Genomic DNA, 26,648 nt, shown 5'->3' on the forward strand with positions numbered 1-26,648 from the left:
GAAGAAAGAGAGAAAAAGAAAAAGGAAGAGAGGAAAAAAGGAAGGAAGAAAGGGAGAAAGAAACAAAGAGAGAGAGAAAAAGAGAGAAAGAAAGAAAGAAAGAAAGAAAGAAAGAAAGAAAGAAAGAAAGAAAGAAAGAAAGAAAGAAAGAAAGAAAGAAAGGAAGGAAGGAAGGAAGAAAGGAAGGAAGAAAGAGAGAGATTAGGGAGGAAGGAAGGAAGGGAAGAAGGAAGGAAGGAAAGAAGGAAGGAAGGGAGAGAGGGAGGGAGGAAGGAAGGAAGGAAGGAAGGAAGGAAGGAAGAAGGAAGGAAGGAAGGAAGGAAGGAAGGAAGGAAGGAAGGAAATTGAGGCAGTTTAAAGAGTGCTTCCCTTGAGGTCAGGAAGCCTGGCTTTAAGTCCTGCCTATAACATATACTGGCTGTATAACACAATATTCCAGTCAACTCTTTCGATTAATCAGCAATCACTTTAAGTACTTTTAAGTACTCATATGCCAGGCACTATGCTAGGTCCTAGGGAAACAAAGGCAAAAATAAAACAGTCTCTATCCTCAATAAGTTTATATGCTATCAAGCAGAGACAACATGCATATATGTAAATATTTGCAAAATATATACAAAACAATTACAAGATTGTTGTTAGGAGTGGGAAGGAATCACAAGCTGGAGGAATCAGGAGTAGCCTCTGATAGTAAGCTGTGCTTATGCTAATTTCAAAGGAAATTAGGTATAAATCAATGTTATATCTCAGATGTAGAAGTGTAAGGGACAGATGACTTGCCAAGATGCATTGGTGGACAGATTTCTCACACAGTGAGTTCTCTAAACTGATGAAATTCCAGCTCCAAACCAAATGTGAATACACACATACATACATATATACACATATACATACACATGCATGTGCATGCACATGTATACACACACATATTCCTTTTTGTAAAGTTTGAGACCTGAAGATGTATTTCTCTAAAACAGCTACCACAGTCCAAATCCTAGAGCCATTAAAGGGGATGCTTGACATATCCATAATACCTGATGAATTGCAGGAGAGAGTTTATGGTCACACATACCTCATTAAAAACACACACACACACACACACACACACACACACCAAACAACTTTGATTACTTAAAATAAACGACCATAGCTTCTAATCAGCTGCAAAGGATCATGCTGTCATATACAACAGAGTCAGAAGGCAAGCATACACCCAAGTGGCCTCCTTTAGCCAACTGTTCTAACTCAGTGCTTCTCAAAATGGATTAGATACAGACCACTGAATACTGCCCACAGGGAGTCTGGGGATGGGAAGAAAGGGAATACCTCTAAGGAAAAGAATCTTATTTAACATTGGGATGAGCCTTGGGGGTGGAGCTGGCTTGTCTGGTGATTGTATCAGCACTTCATAATCAGAAAGGCCCCAGAGCTCCACTAATCCCTTCCTTGACCACCAGGAAGGACCAAGCCAGTCATCTTATTCTGCTTCCCTTTCCCCTCTACACTGACCAACAGTCCAGCACCACATGATTACTCACCCTAGGGGATATAATCTACTTAACAGTGGGGTGATCCTTGCTTGGGGCAGAGCTAAATACGAACTGAAAAACTGATGAACCTAAAAACGGTTCCCAGAACACATAGGCAAGCAGTTCTATGACAACAACGATCCACATTGCTTTGTTTTCAGCATGGCATGGTGGATAGATTGCTGGACTTGTGGTCAGAAACATCTGATACCTTAGATATCTATAAGCTGAGTAACCTTGGGTAAATTGCATTATTTCCTGAAGCCTTAGTTTCTTCATCTGTAGAATGGAGAGAATAGTACCCATAGTGCTTATACCACATGTTGCTGTAAGCCTCAGATAAGATACAATATATAAAGTACTTGATAAGTTTCCAAACGCTACAAATATCAGTTTTTATCATCATCATCACCACCATCTTGGCCCAATCATCTTTTTAGAGAAGTTCAGATAGAAATGGTCCCAACACATGTCACGATTCTGCTGTGATTCCCTCATAATCAGTGTTCTTTGGACTATTGCATAGGTAGATAAATTCGCTAATTTTTGTAGTTGCATAAAAGCAGCTAGGTGGCATAGTGGATAGTGCATCAGGTCAGGAAGACTCATCTTCCTGAGTTTAAATCCGGCTATGTGGTCCTGGGCAAGTCACTTAACCCTACTTGTCTCAATTTCCTCATTTGTAAAATGAGCTGGAGAAGAAAATAGCAAAACACTCCAGTATCTTTGCCAAGAAAAACCCAGATGGGGTCACAAAGAGTTGGACACAATTAAAATGACTGAGTAGCAACTGAATTTTTATAGTCTGCAATATATGTTGCACAGTCACTATCATTTCCTTACATAATCTAATAAATCCAAGTCTCTTAGGGCTAATTCTTTATTCTCTGGAATAATATTCTCTATTTCCATAAGCAAATCCATCCGACTCAGGTATTTGTTTAATGCTTCTTTGGGAATATATCATTGACTGACTTCATGCACATGTGACCCATGACAGATCTTTTGATCACATGCTTAGCCTTTAGTTATTTCAGGGTCTCCATTAGAAAGCAAGCCGCTTTGGTGACATACAACAAATCCAATGATGTGTATCTGCTCTAAATCTTTAACTACTGCTGGGTGAAATGATATCTGCTTATTCCAAAAAGATTTCTGTGGGTTTTACAACTGTTCATCTCTAAATCTGGCTATAATCCTCTTTCTCTTTTTTGGTAAGGAAGTATTGATCTTTCTGTACTTGCTTTAGGGTGATGAGCCCTATATTTCATTAATATTTATGGTCTTTGTTAGAGTATTGTCCACATTTGTTATGGTCTATTTTACAATTCTGAAGGGTACATCACATTTGGTTTTTCCTCATTGTTATTTGCTTTAAATATCTTCCCATGAGCTTTGATTGCAGGATGCCAGTAGGTCTCTCGTTATATTTAGCTACAGATTTCTTCTTAATAACTTTATGCTCAATATGTCTCATCTGGAAGAGATCAAGGTATTTGTAGGAATCACCTTTATCCATCATTTAACAATAATATTATTACTATCATCAACAGCTAAAGTAGGAAAAAGTAGACATAATTTTGTATATTCTTTATTATGTATAGACAGGAAGATTTTAATGGAAACTGACCTTGGAAGTAAATTGACCTTGGACAAAGCTTAGCCTTGTGGAACTGGCTGCACATCAAGGAAAGAGATAAGTCATCTAGGTTGCCAGAGTTAATCACAGGTGTAGAATCAACTCAATTAATGATCTTAAACCTCAGTATGTGGGGAAGTGATGACATTTATACTCCTACCATGATGCTCATGGATGATGCAACCACACTCAGAAGCAGATGAAGAGTCAAGGCTAAAGAACTTTCTATCCCTGGGTATCTAGTAGGGAATAGTAGGGCTAATTCAAACCATCAATTGTACAGAATCTTCTGAGGCTGGTCCCATAATGGTTAAAAGAGAATTTCTTCTTGCCCCCTTTTACTGTTTTGCCTTAAGCATCCCCCTTCTTCAAAGTGACCAACTATTCTAACAATATTTAGAAGAAAAGATTCCAAAACAAATCATCAAAATCTCTTAAGTGAAAAGACCACATCGGGAACTGATATGGCTTCTCCTACTAAGACATGCCATTTCACTAAAACCTAGGGTGCCCTATTTCACAGAACAATTGATATATTGTGTTCTGTTCACACAGCAATTTTTCCTAGAAGATGCTTTATAGATATTGTTAAGGAAGAAATCTTAATTAGGTCTATTTTTATGAGGCAAAGGGATGGAGAAGCTAAATGAATTTATATAATGAATTTTACAAAATCTCATTGTGAAAAAGTAAAAAATCCAGAAGATATTACCAGTCTCCAAACTCCCACACAAGTTATTAATCCTCAATACCAGAAAATTGCTGGCTTTTGGAGTTGGAAAAAATCTTAGAGATCATATAATCCAGCCCACCCATTTTGCAGATAAGAAAACTAAGTTTAGCACAGACAAGTGATATTACTTGCCAAAGTTTACACAAGTGCTAAAGGACAAGACTGGAACTTGAACCTGGGTTTTAGGAGTCCAGAACCCATATTATATCCATGATGCAACACTATTGAATTTGTACAGAATCATCTATTTCCCCAAACCAAACAGTTGCCTCTTGCTTTTTATTCCACTCTGTCTTTCATATAGATTTTGTTTTTTAGCCAGACCTGGGATTTCATCAATGCAGGGAGGTTCTCCTAAGACCTCCCTCTCCAGATGTCAATCCATTAATTCCAGCAGCTTCTTGGCTTGTCCTTCATAATCTATCTTGATTACAATCACTTCTACGCCAGATGGGTGTAAAACTGGGGCAGCTTTCTTTTCCAAAATATTTCTAGCTATTCCTTTGCAAACTACAGAGCTGAGAAAGATAGTTGCCTTCTTCACTTGTGGATTAGAAGCACTCCAAAAAGCCACCTGGGGCACTGATGGGTCAAGGGATTTGTCCAGGGTCACAAAGCCACTATGTGTCCAGAGGCAGGACAGAAAGCCCAGTTTTCTTGACTCTGAGGCTAGCTTTGCATCCATGATATCTGTATACCTTTCCACATACACTATATTTGCTCATCATTTGACCCTCAGATTCACTGAGCTTGTACCTAAGTTTCTAGTGGCTTAATTCAGTTCCAAACATAATCCTGAACCTGGGGCTTTGTGACCCCTTCTCATCACTGAAATACTTTGGGACCATCTTGAAACTCCTACTCTATGAGACATAAGCTATGGGAAGGCTTTAAGGAACTTCAGGCAACCTAATGCCAACATGTGATCCTAGGCACATAGCTAGCAGCTGTCAGACAGCCCTGCTCTAAGGGCTCCAAGCTGTCAAATTCAAAATCACTATTAAAAAAAAAAAACAACTGAACACTTACTTCAGACTCAAGACCATGACATTCCCTATTTTGTTTTCTCACCCAGAGAAGTTCCCTGTTGGCTTCTCTTATCAGGTGACGGGTTTAGTAAATCAGAAGAAAAAAGAGAGAAGAAAAGAGACAACACTGGTTTGCTGACAATAAAGAAAAATGCTGCTGAGAATTCCACAAAATTTTCAGAAATCAAACCTGGAACCCAGCAAGTACCTTCCAAAGGCAGGCATCTATACATACTCATTGGCTTCTCCAGCTGTTAAGTAATAATGGGGCATTTTCCAAAGTCCTTAGTGCTTTTCATAGATGTGTTGATCTTTAGCAACTTTTCTTTTAAATGATAGCAATGCTGATGACTGTCATGCCAAAATGAATCTCTGTCTAACGTAATATAAGCATTTCCCCCCTGCTGCTAACTTTTTCTCCAGCATCAGAGAGAAGGAATCCCTAACCCTGTGTAAAATTCTTCAAGATTTTCATTTAAGCTCCCCTATATGGGAATGACATATATTGTATGATAGAAAGATGGAACTTCTCCCTAGGCCAATGTGCTTCAGAGCCCAAAGGAAGAAGTTTGAAACATTCCCAGACAAATACGTCTGCTTCCATGTCCACCAGGACTCTCATTAAAAATATTTCTCAGTACTGAATGATTACATGTATTAAGAGCAGTTGTCAGTTTCCTTTTGGAATACTTAGAACTGTGAAGGTATCATTCCAAAGATCTCATCAAAGAACAAAACGACTTAAGAGGCATTCCAATGTATAAAAATGTAAGTAATAGCCCCGGGGTTGTTGATGCCCACAAAGTTAGCTCAGGATACTCAAGAATACAATCATCTTTAAGGGAGTTTAGGAAATCTGGGCAATTGATTTGGGCAACAAAAACTAACTTCAGATTCAAAAGCACAAAATTTAACACGGCTTAGGCACAAGGGAAGGAGAAATTAACCCCACCAGGATGTTGATCACTGATCGAGGTTGTAAGTTCATTCCGCAGACACTCACAAGGAAACGAAAAAGCTTTTCAAATTAATTCTATTCTAACTTTGTTTTATCTAAAAGGCCTCTGTTTAGTGAAACACAGTTCTGAGAAAACAGACTACCTAGAGGACCAATGGTTCCATGAGAAAGTCAACATTGATAGCAAAATCTAAAACATAAAAAGATTATAGTCTTTACTCAATAGGTTTCAAGCATTTATAAGTGGGAAGATGGGGGTAAAAGGAAAAGCACAGAATTACAGAATTTGAAGGGAATTCAGATGCCACCTAGTACAATCATACCTGAACTAGAATCTCTATCTTTATATTTAACATGGCAGTAAGAATCTTTCTTTCCATGTTTTTCCAACTAGGAAAAGAAGGGATTTTTTCCAATGACATCTTTAGGCTTCCTCTAACTCCACATGGCAGGGGGCAATGATAGGTGGCAGGCAGAGTATGACAGCTCCCAGAACTCTGAAGATCACTACACCACCAGCATATACCCAGGATCTAAGGGAAAAGACTTACCTTCACCATCTCCTCTCCCACCCATCCCATTCAATGACTCTGGAAGAGAGAGTGAGGCTGATGACTTTGCACAACTCTACCTACCTAAATTCAATTCACAGGCAAGTCAAGACATCACCCCATGATGTCATTGGTCCTCTTCCAAAACAAAGTATGAGCAACATTTGATTTGTAGTCACAAGGGCTTTTGTTTTTCTGCAGCAAAACATTATCATTTATTTGCAAAAGCATTCTATCCTTTTATTCTGTCAGTTACTATATTCTCTATCAACGCCTATCAGTCAGAATGCTTTCATTAGCAAGAAAGACTGCCAACATATATCACAAACACTCCACACATGTACATCAAACATGTGGCCTATTAAATCAGTTTTAGAAAATATTTGAAAATGGATTTTCAAGACAGAAAAGATATGTGTTTCCTTACAGTTAATTTGATAAATTTCCTAACTTTGGAAGGGCGTTATCTTTCCCTTATGAGACGGAAAGTATACATCTCACCTAAAAGAAAGAAATGAAACGAAATGACAGCGTGTTCACTTTGACTTGATTTTAAAGACTAATCTAAAACATGCATGCAATGTTTCTTTCTTGCAGTATCTACTGTTCTCAGTCCAGTCAGAAGACATTCTAAGAGTCACTTCCCTCTCTCCCTCTCCTCTGAAAGTACCTTGATATTTAAGAATGGATTCAACCATAACAGACTGAATGCAAACTTAGAAGAGCCAACTGAGAGAGATTAAAATATATGGACCATAGGGCTTAAATGCTTTCATAAAAAATATTGCATCCTTGCATTCTATTTCCCATCTCAGATGTAAAAAAATACCCTAGTAAAAAGCAGAGTCAGGACTAGAACCCAAGTCATCTGGCTCTAAATCCAGGGTCCTTTCCGCTATACTAAACTGCTTTTGAGAGCAGGTATTTATTCATTTTTTAAATTTTATTTTTTTATTCTGAATTTAAGAAATAAAATAAGCATTTCCATAACACAGTAAAATAGGGGAGAAAAGATGATTGTATGTGAAACTGCAAATCTATTAGGTACAATTTGCTGTTGAGCAGAACCAAGAGAACATTATATAAAGTAACAGCTACATTTTTTCAAGAACAACTTTGAGTGACTAAGTCATTTTGACTATAATTCATGGTTTTTAATCACAGAGTCAGATTCCAAGCTCCAGGACTAGCACTGGGGTGGGAGAACAGGAGAGGTCCTGAGGCTGACAAAAGTTCTAGCATCAGGGACTCCAGCAAGAGGCATAAAACAGAATATGGGGAGATGGAGGGGGTACAGGGAAGGGGAGAGATGCTCCCAAAGAACTGGCAGTTAGTCATATATATATATGGGTCAGATGTTCATAAGTCAGTGATCTATAAACAACACCATCAACAATCCTCCGTGTCCTACAATTTAATCCTCATCAAATATGCTGCAAGTCAAGCAAGTCCTTTGGGACTGAATCCAACTCCATATTAATCTAGGTTTCTTGACTCCTGACTTGCAACAGCTTAAGGCTTCTCACAACCACAGCTGGCCCAGTCCCCAGGCCTGATGAAATATGGGAGGACTATGGAGTGAGAGAACATGGATTGATCCTTCTGATGGCATCTCACTCCTCTTCCCCCCTACCCAGGCATTTTAAAAAAGACTGAAGCTTTCAGAGCTAGATTTACATTCGTAAGGGGATTGTTATAATTCCAGGGGCCTTGGGAAAGACCACCAAACCAGCCACAGAGAGGGAGAGAAAGAAAGACAGAGAGACAGAGAGAGACAGACAGACAGAGACAGAGAGAGACAAAGACAGGGACAGAGACAGAGAGACAGGGAGAGAGAGACAGGGAGAGAGAGAGAGAGTGAGAAAGAGAGAGACAGGGACAGAGAGAGACAGAGACAGATAGAGAGAGAAAGAGAGAGAGAGAGAGAGAGACAGAGAGAGACAGAGAGAGAGAGAGAGAGAGAGAGGAGGGAGGGAAAGAGAACCACTTCTATATCTGGATTGTTGACACCTTAGGAAGCAAAGTCTGTCATTCAATGAGAAGAGAACCAGACTTCTCTACCATTCCAGTCTTCTTATATATTACTCCTCGCCATGTTCTCTACACTATGAACATACTGCTCTACTTGCCACTTCTCACACACAATGCTCCATCTCCTGACTCTCTGCCTTTGCATGGGCTGTCCTCCATACCTGGAATGCCCTCCCTCTGCCTCTTAGCATCCCAGGTTTCCTTCAAGACTGACCTCAGGTGCCATCTTCTGCAAGATGTAGTGCCTGGTCCCTCTAACTACTGCTGTCTTCTTCTCTAGGGTATCTACTTTGTGTCTTGTCATGGTTGTTGTTGTTGTTGTGTCATTTCAATCTAACTAGAAGTATCACGACAGGTTTCTCAAATGAGATGGCTTATGAAATAAACTCCTTTCCTCCAGCACTTAAAAATTACCAAGAACCTCAAGTATTTTAGATAGCCTATGACAATATGGAAAACATTATGGAATCATAAGATCATAAAATTATTTTGAAGAATGTTTTTATTTTTTCTCAATTGCATGTAAAAACAGTTTTTTTAACATTCTTTTTTTATAGTTTTTGAGTTTCAAATTCCCTCTCTCCTCCCTTGCCTTCCTCTTGAGGGGCAACCACTTTGATATAGATTATACATGTACAGTCACATGAAATATGTTTCCATATTAGCCATGTTGCCAAAAAGAACACAGACCAAAAGAAAACAAAGAAAAATCAAGTTTTTAAAAGTATACTTTGATCCGCATTCAGACTCTTTCTCTGTTCTTTCTCTGGAGGTAGATAGAATTTTTTATCACAAGTCCTTCAGAATTGTCTTGTATTGTTGTTATTGGTCCTTTGTTTTCAAAGAGGACCAAAAACATCGTAGGTTGATGTCTTGACTCTCTTGTGAATTAGATCTAAGTGAGGCAGAGTTACACAAAGCCATCACCCTCATTCTCTCTCTTCCAGAATCATTGGAAGTCCAAAGACAAAACAAAAGTCTAGATGACTGGTAATGGCCAAGGATATGGTGGATGGCCTTGGCATCTTCAATGTCTGACCAACAGCACCTGCTTCAGCTTGCCTGTATGTCCAGTGGAATAAATTGTGCTCATCCACCTAGTCCACAGGGGATATGTCCACATGCTTGGGGTAGATATTCCTTTAGCCAAATGGTTTGAGGCTCATTGGTTCCCTTCAACCTGGTTTCCATCTGCCAGGGCAGTGCAGCTTCTGTGCATGCTACACTTCTTGGAGCCACAGGTGAGAGCTGGCTGACAGGTGGACACCCAAGGTGGATGAGCAGCCCTGAAAAGGGCTCACATCAGAAGGGCTAGTCTTCCCTGAACACATTGTACTGCACAGTAGGTCATCATATGATATTGCTATTATCAGGAGATCACTGTATGCAGTAACAGCAATATTGTAAGATCATAGGTTTGGAGCTAGAAGATATTTAACAACCCCCTCATTTTACAGATTCGGAAACTGAGGTACACAAAGATTAAGAGATTTTCCCAGGGTCACACAGAGACTACGTTTCTGGGGCAGTATTTGAACTCAATTCCCCCTGACTCTAGGCTCATTATCAGCCACAGAATCACAGAGCTGGAAAAAATCATGTAGTAGTCCAACCCCCTCATTTTACTTATGGCAATACTGAGACCTAGAAAAGAATAATGATTTCCCAAGGTCACATAACTTGCCAGAAAAAGAATTTGAAGTCAAATCTCTTTCTTCCAAGTAGAGTACTCTTTGCCACTCCAGGACATCTAATTGAAACAACTACTGGGTATACCAAAGCGGAGTGTTAACAGCATTGCTAGGAGCCAATAGGAGGTTATGAAAATGGACCTTATTATAAAAAGTTATAGGAGTTCCAGGGGAACAAGTAATCGGTGTTTGGAGAAATGGGGTACAGATGGCAATTTTGACTATTAAAAAGATTCAATTCAAAAAGCATTTTTAAATCAATTGATATCTTTTTGTTAATACTGTCTACATTTCCCAGTGCTTTCCTTCCCCATCCTCCTCCAAGAGGGGGATCATTGACAAATAATAAAATAGGGATGAGGGAAAAAATTCAGAGAATATGACATTATGTGCAGTATTCTACACCTGTAGTCTACCACCTCTGTAAAGAAATAGTGTGAGGCGTCTTCTCTTATTCCTTCTCTGGGCTCAAGCTCGGTCATTATGATTTCACAGCATTCTTTTTTTTTTAACTTGCTAAGCCCCTACTATGGATTAAGTGCAAAGAACTAAGGAAAATAATAGAGTTCCTACCATTAAAGAGATTGTGACATGAACAAATATAAGGGATCTAGACAAAGGGCCTCAGGAAAACTTGAAGAGGGAGAGGACATTGTAAGCTGGAAGGAAGGAGGAAAGTTTCTTGGAAGAGGTACTTGAGATGAGCCCTGAAGGAAGAGGATTCCAAAAGACAGAGCCAAGAAGGGAATGTGCTCAGTGTGAATAAACAAAGGTACAATGGAACAAGACAAAAATTTGGGGACAACTACCAGTTAAGTCTATGAAGTAGAATAATATAAAATAAGGTTCAAAAAGTAGCTTAGGTTAGAGTCAGTTAATGGAGAATATTAAAGGCAAGGCAAAGGTGTTTGAGTTTTCTTTTACAGGTGATAGGGAGCCACCAAAGGTTTCTGAGCAGAGGAGTGACATGGGCATATCTGTGTCTCAAGAATTTTATTTTGACAATTTGTAAAGGAGGAATTGTAGAAAGAAGAGAATGGAAGGAGAGGAAATTATCACAATAGTTCAGGAGAGAGGTGATAAGTAACTAAACTAAGATGGTAATAGTGCAAGTGGAGAGTGGGTGAAAAAATTAGGGAGATATTGTCAGGTCACATCAACAGTACTTGGCACATAATTGGATGTGGAAGCAAATTATCAATAAAAAGAGGGAAGCAGAAAAGGAAAAGCAAGTTTAGCTGGGAAGATGTTTTGGATTTATTAAGATTTAGGTGTTGCAACATGAATAACATGGAAATATGTTTTGCATGATTGTGCATGTATAACCTACATCAAATCTCTTGCCTTCTCAGTGAGCGGAGAGGACAGATGGGAGGGGAGGGAGAGAATTAGAAACTCAATTTTTTAAAAAAAATAAACATTAAAAATTGTTTTTACATGTAATTGGGGTAAAATTAAATATTAAATAAGTAATTTTTTAAAAGATTTAGGTGTTGGTAGGAGATTGAGGTGTATATGTCCAGCCATCAATTGGAGATGTGGGCCTGGGGAGAAGTTGGGACTGGATACATAGATTTGCAGATCATCTACATAGAGATGATTATTAAACCCGTGGGAATAGATAGCATCGCAAAAGATAGAAAGGACCCATATATGTCCAAATATTTGCAGTAATAGATTTCGTTGTTCAGAAAAAATAGAAACAAAGTGGGTGCCCATCAACAAGGGAATATGGCACAGGAATTCTATGCTGTGAAGAACAAACAATATAAGAAATTTAGAGAAATGTAGGAAAATTTACATGAACTGCTGAAGAATAAAGTAAGCCAAACTAGGAAAATAATATATCTAATACTATTTGCAATAATATAAAGGAAAAGATCAATAAAACAAAGTGAGTTTTTGTCTAATTATAATGACCATCCCGGACCTCAGAAGATAAGTGAGAGGTGAGGTCCTTTCACTGGAGACGCAGAGATTGTAGGTATGGAATATTGCACATGCCTTCCCCATGCACATTATCATACCACTCGGTTATGTTCATTTATTTAGCTTCATGGGTATTCTGTTTCAAGGGAAAGCTGAGTAAAGATGAGGCAGAAAAGGGCGGTGGATCACAGCAAGGGAAGATGGAATGTGTATGTCTCGAAATGAGAGTGATAGGATAATAATATTCAACAATAATAACAGTGATAGCTCATGTTTATATAGCATTTAAGGTTCGCAGAGTGCTTTCACATTTTATCTCATTTGGTCCCCATAGCAACCCTGTAATGTAGGTGCTACTATTATCCCATTTTACAGATGAGGAAACTGAGGCTGAGAGAGGTTAAGTGACTTGTCCAACATCACGCAGCTGGTAAGGGTATGAGGCAGGATTTGAACTCAGGTCTTCCTGACTCCAAATTCAACATTCTCTCCACTGTGCCACCATATACAAGGAAAACAAAAGGCATCAATTAAACCAATTTAAAAAAAATTTAATGTGCATACTCACCTAGTGCCATCCACCAGCTTTTCTCAAACGCACTCAAACACAGAGAAAGTTTTAATGTGATTTTCCCCCTTCTTTTTTGTAAATAATGTACATACTGTTAGTTTTATTCAAAAAATGATTCTTTGACGAGCTGGCAAAAAGGGGGGGATAGAAATTCTTGGGACTTTCTTCTATCCTTCATTCACACATATTTGTTTAACAGCCTAGCAGTCAGTCAGTCAATAATCATTTATAAAGAATCTACTATGTGCCAGGCACTCAGCTAAGTGCCAGAGATACAAATAAGAAAAAGAAAGAGCCCTCAAGGAGTTTACAGGAAGACAAGAAAAAAGCTGAAGAAGGCATAAGGGGAGTCATCAGAGGGTACCCAGAAGGGTGAGGGGGTGCATGATGTTGACAATAGATGAGAAATGAAGTTAACTGGAAAAAAGTCTGAGCCCTCTATAAAGGGAAGCCTCATTGCTCTGCCCTCCAGCCCTCCAATCAGAGGGTAGAGGGAACTGAGTGTGCTGATGAGGTACTGAGCCTCAAAACAGAATTAGTCTCCTGGAAGAGGCTTGATGTTCCAAGCAGAGCAAATGATGATAAATGAATGGGTCCCTAGCAGAAGAGTCCCTAGGCCCCTGGAGAGCCACTTGAGAGCATAAATAAAGGCAGGTACTTCAGTGATAAGGTAAAGTAGCAAGGGCCCAGGGAAAGGGAGTGATACTATAGGAGAAAGATTCACCAAACTGCAAGGAAGGGGGTTTCCAATCAATCAATAAACATTTATTGGTGTAGTGGATAGTGGGCCCTGCCTGGAATCAGGGAGAACTGACTTCAAATCCAACCTCAGACACTTATTAGCTGTATGATCCTGGGCAAGTCACATAACCCTGCTTACCTCAGTTTCCTCATTTGTCAAATGAGCCAGAGAAGGAGATGGCAAACCACTCCATAATCTTTGCCAAGAAAACCCCAAATGGGGTCACAGAAAGTCAGACAACTAAAAACAGCTAAACAACAACAAAGCCCCAACTGTGTGCCAGGCACTGGGCAAAGTGCACTTCTGCTGAGGACCAGCCCCCCAAATTGCACTCTTACCTTGAAAAATTGACCTAGTGGTGTCTTTGATGTTTTTACAGTACTCGCAACCCAGTGAGTGAGTCAGGGACCCAGAACTGTAGGAGTCACAGCTTGGAAGTACAGAAGGCAGCCCATGTTTGTGCATTTGGCTGGGCTGCCCAGCACTTCAAAACCATTTTCATTTTGGTTGACAGCAGTCTTACTAAGAAATATTGCTCCAGGAGGCAGAACTCAACCCAAGAACTGGAACTGTGATTGAAGGACAATCTGGGAACAGTCCATCTTCCTGCAAATGAAAGTGTTCTGCTTTGCATCATTTATCCCTCTCAGCTTTCTTTATCCAACTGTCCCTTCTTATCTACATAAGCCTCTGTCAGGTACAGCCCCTGAAGGCTCTTTCTCAGCTCTTACTTTCCCTGACTCATAGAATATAAGTGTAGAAGGGTCTTTAGAGGTCATCTACTCTTGTTGCTATAATCCAGTTGTCTTCATCACATCTAACTCTTCGTGACCCCATTTGGGGTTGTCTTGGCAAAGATACTGGAGTGGTTTGTCCTTTCCTTCTCCAGCTCATTTTACAGAAGAGAAAACTGAAGCAGAGTTAAGTGACTTGCCCAGGGTCACACAGCTAGTAAGTATCTGAAGGCAGATTCGAACTCAGGTCTTTCTGACTCCAAGCCCTGCACTCTATCCACTGTGCCATCTCACCTTAGGAAACTGTAATATCAATTAAGTTGGGACTTTTTTACTGTTTTAGAATGATAAATTAATTAAGTGTCTTTGATTGAGCCTTACTAGGTGCAAAGCCCCATGCCCAAATCCCTATCTACCAGGTGCCAAACCTATGTGGGCATGAACCCCTCAGAGTCCCAAGGGGAGCTGCTAAGACCTGAGCCAATAGTAGGAGCCTAAGTTCTGGTCGCTCAGATGACGTTTGATGACGACTAAAGAGTAAATAAAAAGAGAGAACAGAGCTATTTGCTTGGGGCTCTGAGTCACAGGAGGAATGGCGCATGAGTCTGGGCCAGCCGTTGTTATGAGCTCCCCAGCTCCTGAACTCTGATGTTGATGGGTTTTTTGGTAACTATGAATTATATTTGGTCTGTTTATAATGTATGTTTGTAATTTATTTGTATTTGCTCTGAAGTTCAGGGTGCTGGCTTTTTCCCCTGAACTAAGTGAATGGTATTTGTATGTTGGATTGAAATAAGATCGTTAACCCTTTAACGTTGCTTTCCTTAGTAAAGCAGATCAAAAGAACCTGTGCTGGCAGTGTTCTTGTTATTGGGCTTCTTTTGGTCTTTCACCCCCACAGCAGCTGCTAGCCGAATTGTTGAAACAGAAATTCACTTCCCTTCTCTGGAATTCAGCTCTATTTCTATAAAAGGAAGGGGACCAGATAAGGTCTAGGGAAAAGTACATAGCACCTATTATGTGCCAGGCACTGTGCTAAGCTAAACACTTTACAAATATTACATCATTTGATCCTCACAACAACTCTGCTGGGTAAGTGCGATTATTATCCCCATTTTACAGTCGACAAAATGATGGCAAACAGAGATTAAGGGATCTGCCCAGGGTCATACAGACAGTAAGTGTCTGAGACTGGATTTGAGCTCAGGTCTTCCTGACTCCAGGCTCACAGCACCATCCACTGTGCCATCTAGCCACTTAGATGATCAGATGACTATCCAGGTGATTTCGGACTCTGACCTCCAATGACATTTGGCATGGGAACCCTGAAAACAGAATCTTCACATTTAAAGAGGATATAAACTCCACGAAGGCAGTGACTGACTCATTTTTGTCTCCGTTTCCCTGGAGCTGAGTACAATACATCGCATTGCATTTAATAAATGCTTGTTGACTTGAATCCAACCATTTCTTGGAGTATTGTCTTACGTCTTCTTTGCCCAAGGAAATTTAGTTTTGGCCTGAGTAGAAAATTGTCATTAATTCCTTTATAGATAAAGAGCGGTCTCATCATCGCTGCGTGATGCTGTGGAAAGTGATCTTGATTTGGAGTCAAAACCTCACTCTGCCGCTTCTCATCAGTCTGATGTTGAGTAGATCGTAGGTGAATACCACTCGGTATCCCCATTTTCTCATCTGGAAGATGAGGAAGTTGGGTTAGATGCTCTCTGGGATGCCCTCAAGCTCTAAATCTGCAACGTCTGCCCGAAACAACATGGGAAAAATCCTACAAATTCTTACCATGTGCTGAGGAGACCCAAACTGTATCAAGCTTTGGGTAAAGAAAATCACATTTTACTTAAGTTTTGTACATTAAAAGCCTCCAGTACTATGGACAAAATTTTCAAAACTCCCTTAAAACAGTAGTTACTATGTGAAATTGTCCTTACTGCCAATTTATTGATTTTAAACTCCTTGGGACTGGGATTGTTTTGGCAGCTAGGTGGTACAGTGAATAGAGTGCCAGGCCTGGAGTCAGGAAGGCTCATCTTCCTTAGTTCAAATCTGGCCTCAGACACTTACTAGCTCTGTGACCCTAAGCAAGTCACTTAACCCTGTTTGCCTCAGTTTCCTCATCTGTAAAATAAACTGGAGAAGAAAATAACAAACCACTCCAGTATTTTTGCCAAGAAAACCTCAGATGATGTCACGAAGAGCCATCACTATAACAACTGAACAGAGATTGTTTCATTTATTTTTGTATCCCCAAGACCTACCATAATTCCTAGACCATAGTAGGCATTGAATAAATGCTTGATTCATTATAAGAGTTTTCTTGGGGAGAGAGGTGGGAAGGAAAAAGAATAAAGGCTTTATAATTGAAAAACATTTAATACTAAAAAAACCCCAACTTGATAGATGGTTAGATTTACATGCTGCCCAAGTGCTTTGGGGTTGATTTCCCAATTTGATGGGGAACACAACAGCTCTGTAAGGACATGTGACACCTGAAGTGTGATAGGATAATAGGATCATAGATTAAGAGCTGGAAGGAACTTAGAGGGCATCAAGTCTAGCTTTGTTTTGCAGATAAGGAAACTAAGGAACAGAGATGTTGCATGATTTGTCCAAGGGCACACAGAGAGAAAGTAGCTGAAGCTGGAGTTAAACCCAAGTCTCCTTACAACAAGTCATATGCCCTATCCACTACGTGCTATCTCTCAATGTAAGAGGTATAGCTCAGAAGTTTCCCCTGCTGTCATTCCTTTAAAAACTCACCCAGGCAAGGTGTGACATGAACTTTTAATTAAACATAAAGATAACGTCATAGTAAAGCAGTTAGCTCGGTCCTCTGTGGTCTCCCTCCTGCATGCTGAACCCTAACCTTCTTACACTACTGAGTCGCACAGACAGAGTTTGCAAGCCACCCCAGCACCAAGTGAAATGGAAGCAAGGGCTGCTTGGGGTCATCCTCCCCCTGCACAGCACTGCATTCCCTTAAAAGGCTTCAAATGTACACACAAGCCTGACATGAGGGCAGAACTAAACAACGGCTCAGCCTCTCCCCCATATATGGTCAAGTATTAAAGTGGTACCATCCTCTTCTGGTTTATGAAGCAAAAAAAAGGAGAGGAATGTGGAGCTCCAGCACGCAGAGCAGAGGACCCAAGGACGTTTCTCCGGCCAGAAGACAGAAAGCTCATCTTGTTGGCAAAGAACTTATAAGACCAAAGAGAACTGACTGTTTGCACAGAGTTTTGATTCTTGTTGTTTTCTTTATAATAAATTATGTTGCCCTTTACCAAATATCACAGCAGTTTCATAAAGCCAATTCATTTTCACTGTTTTACTGTACAAGGCAACTCGTTATGATAGTATCCAAACTGAGGCTTGGGGGGGAAGGGAAGCATAAATAAGAAACCAAAGCCTTAGTCCTTTCTTATATACTCTAACCTGATCTCTGACTCTTTCCCTCCCTCCAAACATGTAAGGATATGTACACCCACACCCACACAGGCAAACACATACATACATATGCATACTCTACCCACACATTCACATAGGCAAATACATATACACATGCAACCAAACACATACATATGCATGCACACGTATTATGTGTCATTAATTCTCAAGAATGGAAGGAATGGTGATAGAATAGAGATAGCTACAAAGAATTCTGTTATCTATAACAAGGCTTATCCATGCCTTCTGATGATCCAAAGTAAGTTTTCTCATCCAATATCTGTCCAAGCCTGGAACCAATAAAGCCAAGAAAACTCTGGATGGACCCTAGGTTTTGTGAGACATAGTTCATTTATGTCTTGATGGCAGGTTTTACTATTTATTATTATTTCTCTAACAGACACAAATAAGCCTCTTGGACCAGACTAAGTATAAATTATGCCACTATTTTCCACTCTTGCAATGATTCACTTTCTTTAGGTTGGGTTCTTTACTTATTATGGAGTGCAGGCAGCACCATGTTATCATTTAGAGTAGTATTTTCTGCCTCTGAGGGCCAAGTAATCTCAGATGTACACAACAGTTTTCACAGAATCTCAGAATTGGGAGGGACCCTGGAAAATGCCATTGTCTGACCCAAACCTGACCAAGAATGCCCATGACATCATCCATGAGTAGTCATTGAACATTTGCTTGAAGACTGCTAGTGAGGCAGAATCTACTACCTCTCCAGGCAATCCTCTGCATAGCCCATTTTAATGGAGTGGTGAGCAAATAAGCACAGCAGAAATCCCATGGTCTGAGCCCTTTCAATACACACAAAGCATATACACAAAGCACTTCTACGAACACCACACTGGGAATACTTATAAAATATTGAGATGTTTCTAGAGAAACAGCTCTCTGAAGGCAAATAAGCATCAAAACTCATTAGCAGCATTTTCTTTTTAAAATGTCAAACTTGGGTACGTGAATTCAAAGTAAAATTAAGCCTGGAGCCTCAAATTCTTAGAGCCAAACACTGATGATGTGAAATCTCACTTGAGTAAATTTCCTTTTTGGACTCACCTGAAAAGGCTCTGTTGAAAAACATCATTGGACTGGAACAATAATTAATATACTCAAGGTATCCATGTATCCCTGAGCCTTAGATTTAAATACTCTGTTCCAGGCTGCCACATATTTCCAGAATGCCTTTCTACCAGGCAATCTCTAGGTTTCTTAAAGGAACTTAGTAAAGGGGATAGGAATAATAAAGGAGAGAGGGAAGGGGAGACTACTCAAGCATTCACTAGCTAGAATAAAATACCCCAAAGCCTCCATTGAAGCCCCACTTCATTCCAATGACTGGAAGTACAATGAAGCCTCCAGTCCTCCCATTCTATCTATCTACAAGGCAACACAGTATTGAAGAAAGACAACGACAGAAGACTTATTCTTCTTGCCCAGCTCTGCTACTAATTAGCTAGGCAACTTTAGACATATCTCTTAAACTTTCTAAGCCTCAGTTTCCTCAACAATAAATCAAGATAATGTTACTTGAACCACCTCCCTCAGAGTTCTTGTAGGGAGTTTTACAAATGTGAAAACTGGGCCTCAGTGGACATCTAACCCATACCTGAAAGGAATTCCCACTGTTACATGCCCAACAAATGGTCATCTAGCCTCAGCTTAAATACTTCCAACAAAGGGGAACCCATTACCTCTCTAGCAAGCTCGTTTCACTTTTAGATAGCTGTAATTGTTAGGAAACTTTCACAAAATCTGCCTCTCTGCAACTTCAACCCAGTGCTCCTACTTCTTCCTTCAGGAGCCAAACAGAAAAAGTCTATTCCATTTTCCACATGATAACTCTTCAAATACTTGAATACTGGTGTCATACCCCATTTGAATCTTCTTTTCTTTGGGGTAAATATCCTCAGATCCTTCAACCAATCTTCGTATGACATGAACTCAGCATTCTTCACCATTCTGGCTGCCCTTCTTTAGATACTCTGCAGCTTATCATATCCTTCTTAAACTTTGGCATTCATCACTGAATATAGTACTTCAGATATGACCAGAGTACAGAGCTATTATTTGTTCCTGGAAGCTCTGCCTCTCTTAAATTCTTGGATTTTAAAAATCAACTTCACAAGTTGACTTTTAAAACCCAAGTAAAATAAATGCAAAGTCTTATACCTGTGTTCAAAAAATAACCTCGTGAAGCTGATTTTTTAAACCCAAATTTAAGACCTTGAATTTATTCCTACTGAATGTCATCTTATTAGATTCAGCCCAATATTCTAACGTGTGATGGCTTCTTGGAACTTCAGCTAGTTCTGTGTTAATATGCAAATTTGTTGAGTATGCCATCTCTGCCTTTTTTCTAAGTTATTAATTTAAAATTTTAAATGACACAGAGCCCAACATAGATACCCAAGGCACTCCAGTAGAGACCTCTTGCTAAGCTTACATTGGACTCACCTGAAAAGGCTCTGTTGAAAAACATCATTGGACTGGAACAATAATTAATATACTCAAGGTATCCATGTACCCCTGAGCCTTATAATTAAATACTCTGTTCCAGGCTGCCACATATTTCCAGAATGCTTGTCTACCAGGCAGTCTCTAGGTTTCTTAAAGGAGCTGAATAAAGGGGATAGGAATCACAAAACAGAGAGGTGAGCTGAGCCTGTCCAATCAAACAATTTGGAATCTGTCAAACAGTATATTAATCTAGCCCAAATCTCTCCATCTTTTATACAAAAACAGTATACTTCCAAATTCTTTGCTAAAATCTTGGTAAACTATGTCTACAAAATGCATACAATCAACCAGTTTAGTAAACCACTCAAAAAGAAAATAAGGCCATTCTGACATAATTTGTCCTTAAGGAAGCTCTGCTAGCTGTTTGTAATCACAGCTTCTCTTTTTAAATGTTCACTGACCATCTCTTTAATGATTCATTCAAGAATTTTTCCAGGACTCAAAGTTGAGCGTACTGGCTCTTTCTTTGAAAAAAATCATGATGATATATTTCCTGGGAAAATTTGAGGACAAATCATATAAATATGAGATGATTATTATTAGCATCTGTCAGCTAAGGAAGGGGTAAACATGGATTTAGGAAGCTGAACGTGAACATAGAACCCACTTTAGCTTCTGGCATCAGGATGGCATGGATGAGGCATTGGAAAAAGTATGATTGGGCCAAGGAGACATGACTATAGGATGAGTCAATGGGTCCATGGTCATAGGCTAAGTTTATAAGAGAGGAAAATGATTTTTAAAGGTGTGCAAAGTTTAGTTTTGTGCCCTCAATTTCCACTAAAAATATGTTCAAATGCCTCCAGTTTCAAGAATAAATACTATGTGCCATTAAGGTGTGTAATAAATGATTTATAAGGTTCCTTCTAGTTCTAAATCCAACTATAGCAGGTGTATGGCAAGTCTACGCCACCCTGCTCCCAAAGCACACTTTTCACACAATCATAGAGTACTAGATCTTAATTGGCCTCTCTGACTCAAGTCTCTCACCTCTCTAATTCATCTACCCCACAGTTGCCAACATGAGTTTCCTTTAATGCAGGTCTATGTCATGCCCTTCATATTACTGAATAAACTTCAATTGCTCCTTCTTACCTCTAGGATAAACTCCTAGCCCTTTACATTCTAGTCTTGACCTTCCTTATTATGACCCTTCTAGTACTCTAGGATCAAGCCAAACCAGTTTTCTTGATATTCCTCACTATGACCCTCTATCTCCCACCTCTATGCCTTTGCTCTGACTGTTCATCATATCTAAAATACATTCCCTCCTTGCTGCCACCTCTCAGACCCCCTTCTTTCCTTCAAGGCTCAGTTCAAGCAGTACTTGCACGCTCATTAACTTTTCTGACCCCACAGCTGGTAGCATCCTCCTTCCCCAAAATACCGTGTATTTATTTTTCACGTTTCCCAATTACATGTTAAAACAATTTTTAACATTTGGCTTTTTTAAATTTTGAGTTCCAAACTCTATCCCTTCTTCCCTCCCCCCTCCATGAGACAGTAAGCAATCAGATATAGCTTAGACATGTGCCATCATATAAAACATTTCCATGTTAGTCACTTTGTACAAGAAGACTCAAATAAAAGAAAAGAATGAAAGAAAGAAAGTGAAAAATAGCATGCTTCAGTCTGTATCCAAACAATATCGGTTTGTTCTCTGGAGGTGGACAGTATGCTTCATCATTAGTCCTTTGGGTCTGCCTTCGATCAATGTATTGTTGATAATAGCTAAGGCATCCACAGTTTTTCATTGAACGAAATTGCTGTTACTGTGTACAATGTTCCGGTTCTGTTCACTTCATGTTGCATCAATTCACGTAAATCTTTCCAGGTTTTTCTGAAGTCATCCTGCTTGTCATTTCATATAACACAATAATATTCCATCACAAGCATATACCACAGCTTGCCTACCCATTCACCAATTGATGGGCATCCCTTTGAATTCCAATTCTTAGCCACCACAAAAAGAGCTGCTATAAATATTTTTGTACAGATAGATCCTTTCCCCTTTTTTTGATATCTCTGGAATGTAGACCTAGCAGTGGTATTCCTGGATCAAAGGGTATGCACAGTTTTATAGCCCTTTTGGCATAATTCAAATTGCTCTCCAGAATGACTGGATCACTTCACTTCATGGCTCTGCCAACAATAGTGTATGAGTAGGACAGGGACATTTTGCTTTTGTCTTTGTATCCCCAGGGCCTAACACAAAGACTAACGCATAGTAGGAGCTTAACGAAAGTGAGTCAATTGATTGCCTGGCTGACTGATTAGAAAAGAACTTGGAGAACAATTAATCCAACTTTCTCTTTTTAAGACTAGGAGACTAAAGAGTAGGGAGATTGTGATTTCCTTTCCATTTCTGTCCCTAATTCTGTTCTTTTAAACCTTCTTTGGGAGATTCTTATCTTCAATTTCTTTTCTCATCATCTACGAGCAAGCTAAGGATTTCCTCATTCTTAAAAAATTATTACTTTACACTATTTCTCCTCAAAATATTTGTCCTCCTTTTCATTTCTAGGCTTACAGAGTCATCTAATCTGTCTGCTTCTACTTCTTCACCAGCCAGTCATTTTTTAAACCCTTGCAGTCTGGTTTCTATTGGCCTATTACTCTGCTGAACGATTCCCTCCCTACCTATGCCAAATCCTTAACTATACCTTTGTTGATCTGGGTTAATTTCATTTTTTTCATCTTGATATTTTCTGCTGTATAAACTTGGGCTTCCTCCTCAAGAGTCTCATAAAGACCTTGTGGCTACCCTGCCAGACATCTGCAAAACTCACGCAATTAAATGCAGTAAGTACAATTCTTACAGTCTGACTTTTCCTTACCTACAACCCTTTACCTCTGAATGAACAGACCAACATAAAGGACTTCCCTAGCTCTTTCTTTGATTTATTTTTTCCAAGTTTAGTTGCAAGCCAATTCCTGACATAACCCCCAATTTCTTAAGACCAATATCTCTTTGGTGATGCTATTATGTCTGAGAATCCCGAAACACCAAGAACAAAACTGTGAACACCATGCAAATGGTAATGGACAAACACACGCTGGAAACTGCGGAGTTACCAAGGATGACTCACATATCAGAAGGGGCAGAAAAGATATGAGCAGGTAATTTATGACTGGAATGAGAGGGGTGTCAGTCGTGTAGCACAAGTAAGGCTTAGCAGATAGTAGACAACGGGCTTCACTGAGATTCACAAAATGGTGTAACACCTTAAGGAAGGCCTTTAGCATATTAGGTAGATTTTCTTTGTAGGATGTATGAGAGGACCTAGAAAAGGATTACAAAGGATGGGTCAAAATTTTCACACTGGAAGGAGTGCCCATTCTGATTACATCCCAGATCACATAGATCCAGGTATCAAAGTAACAATATATTAAATGTTTCCTTTTTAAGTAAAATCTACTATAACATTACTGTGATATTTGATATTTAGTGAGAATCATGGCCCAGGAAGAAATCTCTCCTTTGTTTGCTGCTCTTAAATGATTTGGTCAGAGCTCATTTGATCTTTCATAAAGCTCCTGAATTAAGCAGAATAAACAAACCTCTGTTAATCTAGAACAAGTTCAGTTGACTTCCTCTCTCTATTTTCAGAGTCAATTTCCAAAAGAAAAGTTTTCAAATCTGAAATGCCTCACTAGGAATTTGAGTTCAAACTCTAATGCATTTTATCTTAGGAAGCTAGGTAGCCAGAGATGCCCAAGGAGGTATCTGAGCTGCAGTGGACAGGCACAAGCTTCCCAGCCTGACATTCCAGTCTTTATAGTGGGCCATTATTCAATTTATTCTTAGCTCAAAGCAGAGTCAACCTAACATTTGCCTTCCCAACAGCATTCTTTAAAAGAATGCTGACAATAATGCTGGCTTTCCATAGACCTAAACAATTTTTGGAAGGCTTCAATCACGGGAGAAAGTGAGGCTGGTGACTTTGCACAGCCCTCCCTCGCTTAAATCCAATTCACTTGCATGTCATGGCATCATCTTCCTGATGTCATGGTCCTCTTTGAGAATGGAGGACAAACAATACCAATCAATCATGGGCAGGTTTCCATATGGCCTTTGCCATAACAAACACATTCCCTTTAACAAAGGAATCCAGGGGTGGGGAACCTGCCACATGTGAATCCATCCAGTCAAAGGGCCACACTTGAGGACCTAGAGGACCACATGTGGCCTCGAGGCTGCAGGTTCCCCACCCCTAGAATAGACTATGGAATTATATAAGCCTTACTGAGTTTAGCTCAGGAAAAAAAAAAAAGATAAACTGGAAGACTCGAGCCAAGGCAAAGTCATCCAAGTTTATATCTATACTCTCTCCCTTTTCTGCTAGTTGATGGTTATAAACATTTTAACGGTCCAAGCAAAACAAAGTAATGGCAAACATTAGAAATTAGTCATTAGAAAACAGAGATCCTTCCATCTGGGCATATAGACATTGATGATAGAAAATTAAGATCTATAGATAGCTTTCCTCCTTTTAGAATATGTATGTTGGTAGCGAAGGAAGGAAGAGGTTAGGGATACAGAAAGTCACTTAGTCAAACCAGAGCAAAAACCTTTAAGAAATGGCAAGTCATCAACCAGCATTTATTAAGTGTGTAGGTATAGTGGTCTAAAAGAGGGAACTGGAACCCACTGAGGAAGACCTATTTTCAAGGCCCACACATAGGAGACATATGATCCTGAGTACATTAACTTCTGAGAGCTCACAAGCAATTTTCTAAGAAGGAACTTGATCTGCACCAGTAAAGAGACTTTGTTCGTTAGGAGTTCCCAGTACCAGTGAAATAATCTTTCTCATTTAAGAAAAGAAAAGGAAGGGAGAAAGAAGTGAGGAAGAAGGAGAAGAAGGACAGAAGAAGAGGTAAGAGAGGGAAAGCAAAAAGGAGAATACATCAGAAAGATCAGCAATGCAAAGCTATCTCCAAGTACCCTAATTCTTCAGATGCTACAGAGGCCCCAACTATAGAATTAGACACATTGTTCCATTCAACTGCTTTAAACCCCTTCTGTTCACATCCCTCATTTCCTCTCTTTTATGGCTTGGGCTCACAACTAATTTTTGCCCCCACACCTGGATCCTATTGCTGCCTGGCACTCTGACCCACTTTACTATGTGGCCTGATACTTTTGTCTCTGGCCTCTTCACACTCTGTTAACTGACCCATTGAATACTTTTCCACTAGAGAAAAGGTGCAAATCTTACACCTCCCTGATCCAACATCAGTCACCTGGTCCTGGGCCCACAGTATCAAATATCTCAACCAGGACCTTAGAGAATTCTTAGTTACTTCATGAGAAGCCAAGTTGGATGGGGTAGATTTTTGATATCTGACTCAAAGTTCGAGAGCTTCAAAAAAGCTTCAAGGGGATCCAATTCCGATGCAGATTTAATTAGCTATATCTATTCAATCCAAAGCCAGACAGACTTAAATTAAGTAGGAACTAAGATATTTTAAAATTAGAAAGTGAGCTCCTCAATTGTATTTAGGCATTATATTTCTTCAAATCTTGTTCCATAATGTGTAACATTTTAAAAAGTCATACTAATGCCAGCTAATATTTAAACTTAGCTATTTTAATAAAGAATTTTACTTTTACTAAAGAAAAGCATATTGTTATCCTGGGTTTGTGTCTCAGGTATTAAAGGGAATAAATAACTACTAAGGACCTTTGCATGTTAACCACACCTAGGAAGAAGCATAAACTCTGTGACCACAAGGTAATAATAGCCCAAGCGTATCGACCTCATGGCTAGTAGCTTCTGCAATGCTAACCATAAATCTACATGTAGGATCGTGTAACAGCAATTTAGATTTGAAGATTTTTCCCACCCATTAATAGGACATGTGACCTGCTTATGTCACAGGAAGCCTAAGTCACATGTGATGGGAGGAGCTTGCTGAGAGGGAAAGGAAATTGTGTCACAGGAAAAGCTGAGAGAGCAGTTACAACAGAGCTGAGGGAAAGAACAGAAGTGTGGTGGCTATGAGTATATTTGTGAGAAGGCCCCAGCAGGGAGTGAATGGTTTTGGGATGACAGCCTCCATGCTGTGTTATTGTGTTTTAAGTTCCTTGCTGTTATGATAAAGTGAGCTGACTGGTTGTGGGAATTGGTTGCGTGGTTATGGGATCTAGTCCTCTGGTGCCTGAATAAATGGTTTACTTCTTCTACCCTCTATGTGGAAAGTCTTGTATATTTTGTGATATGGAACTACATAGGCATTTTGACAATTATCATCTATATTGTGATTACTGCCTTGCTGATACAGATGGGCACACCAGGGGTAGCTAGGTGGCACAGTGGATAGAGTCTTGGGCTTGGGAGTCAGGAAGACTTATCTTCCTGAGTTCAAATCTGGCCTCAGGTACTTACTAGATGTTTGACCCTGGGCAAGTCATTTAACCCTATTGGCCTCAGTTTCTTCATCTACAAAACAAACTGCAGAAGGACATGGTAAACTACTCCAATATCTTTGTGGAAAAAAACCCCAAATGGCAG

General features: G+C 39.6%; 1 protein-coding gene across 1 annotated transcript in view; it reads right to left on the reverse strand.

Moving 5' to 3' along the window:
- The window catches only part of PGM5 (phosphoglucomutase 5), a 232,538-nt gene that overhangs the window by 112,273 nt on the left and 93,617 nt on the right, over positions 1-26,648 (reverse strand). The window lies entirely within an intron of this gene.

Source organism: Trichosurus vulpecula, chromosome 9 (assembly GCF_011100635.1).
Source record: "Trichosurus vulpecula isolate mTriVul1 chromosome 9, mTriVul1.pri, whole genome shotgun sequence".
Classification (NCBI taxonomy): Eukaryota; Metazoa; Chordata; class Mammalia; order Diprotodontia; family Phalangeridae; genus Trichosurus; species Trichosurus vulpecula.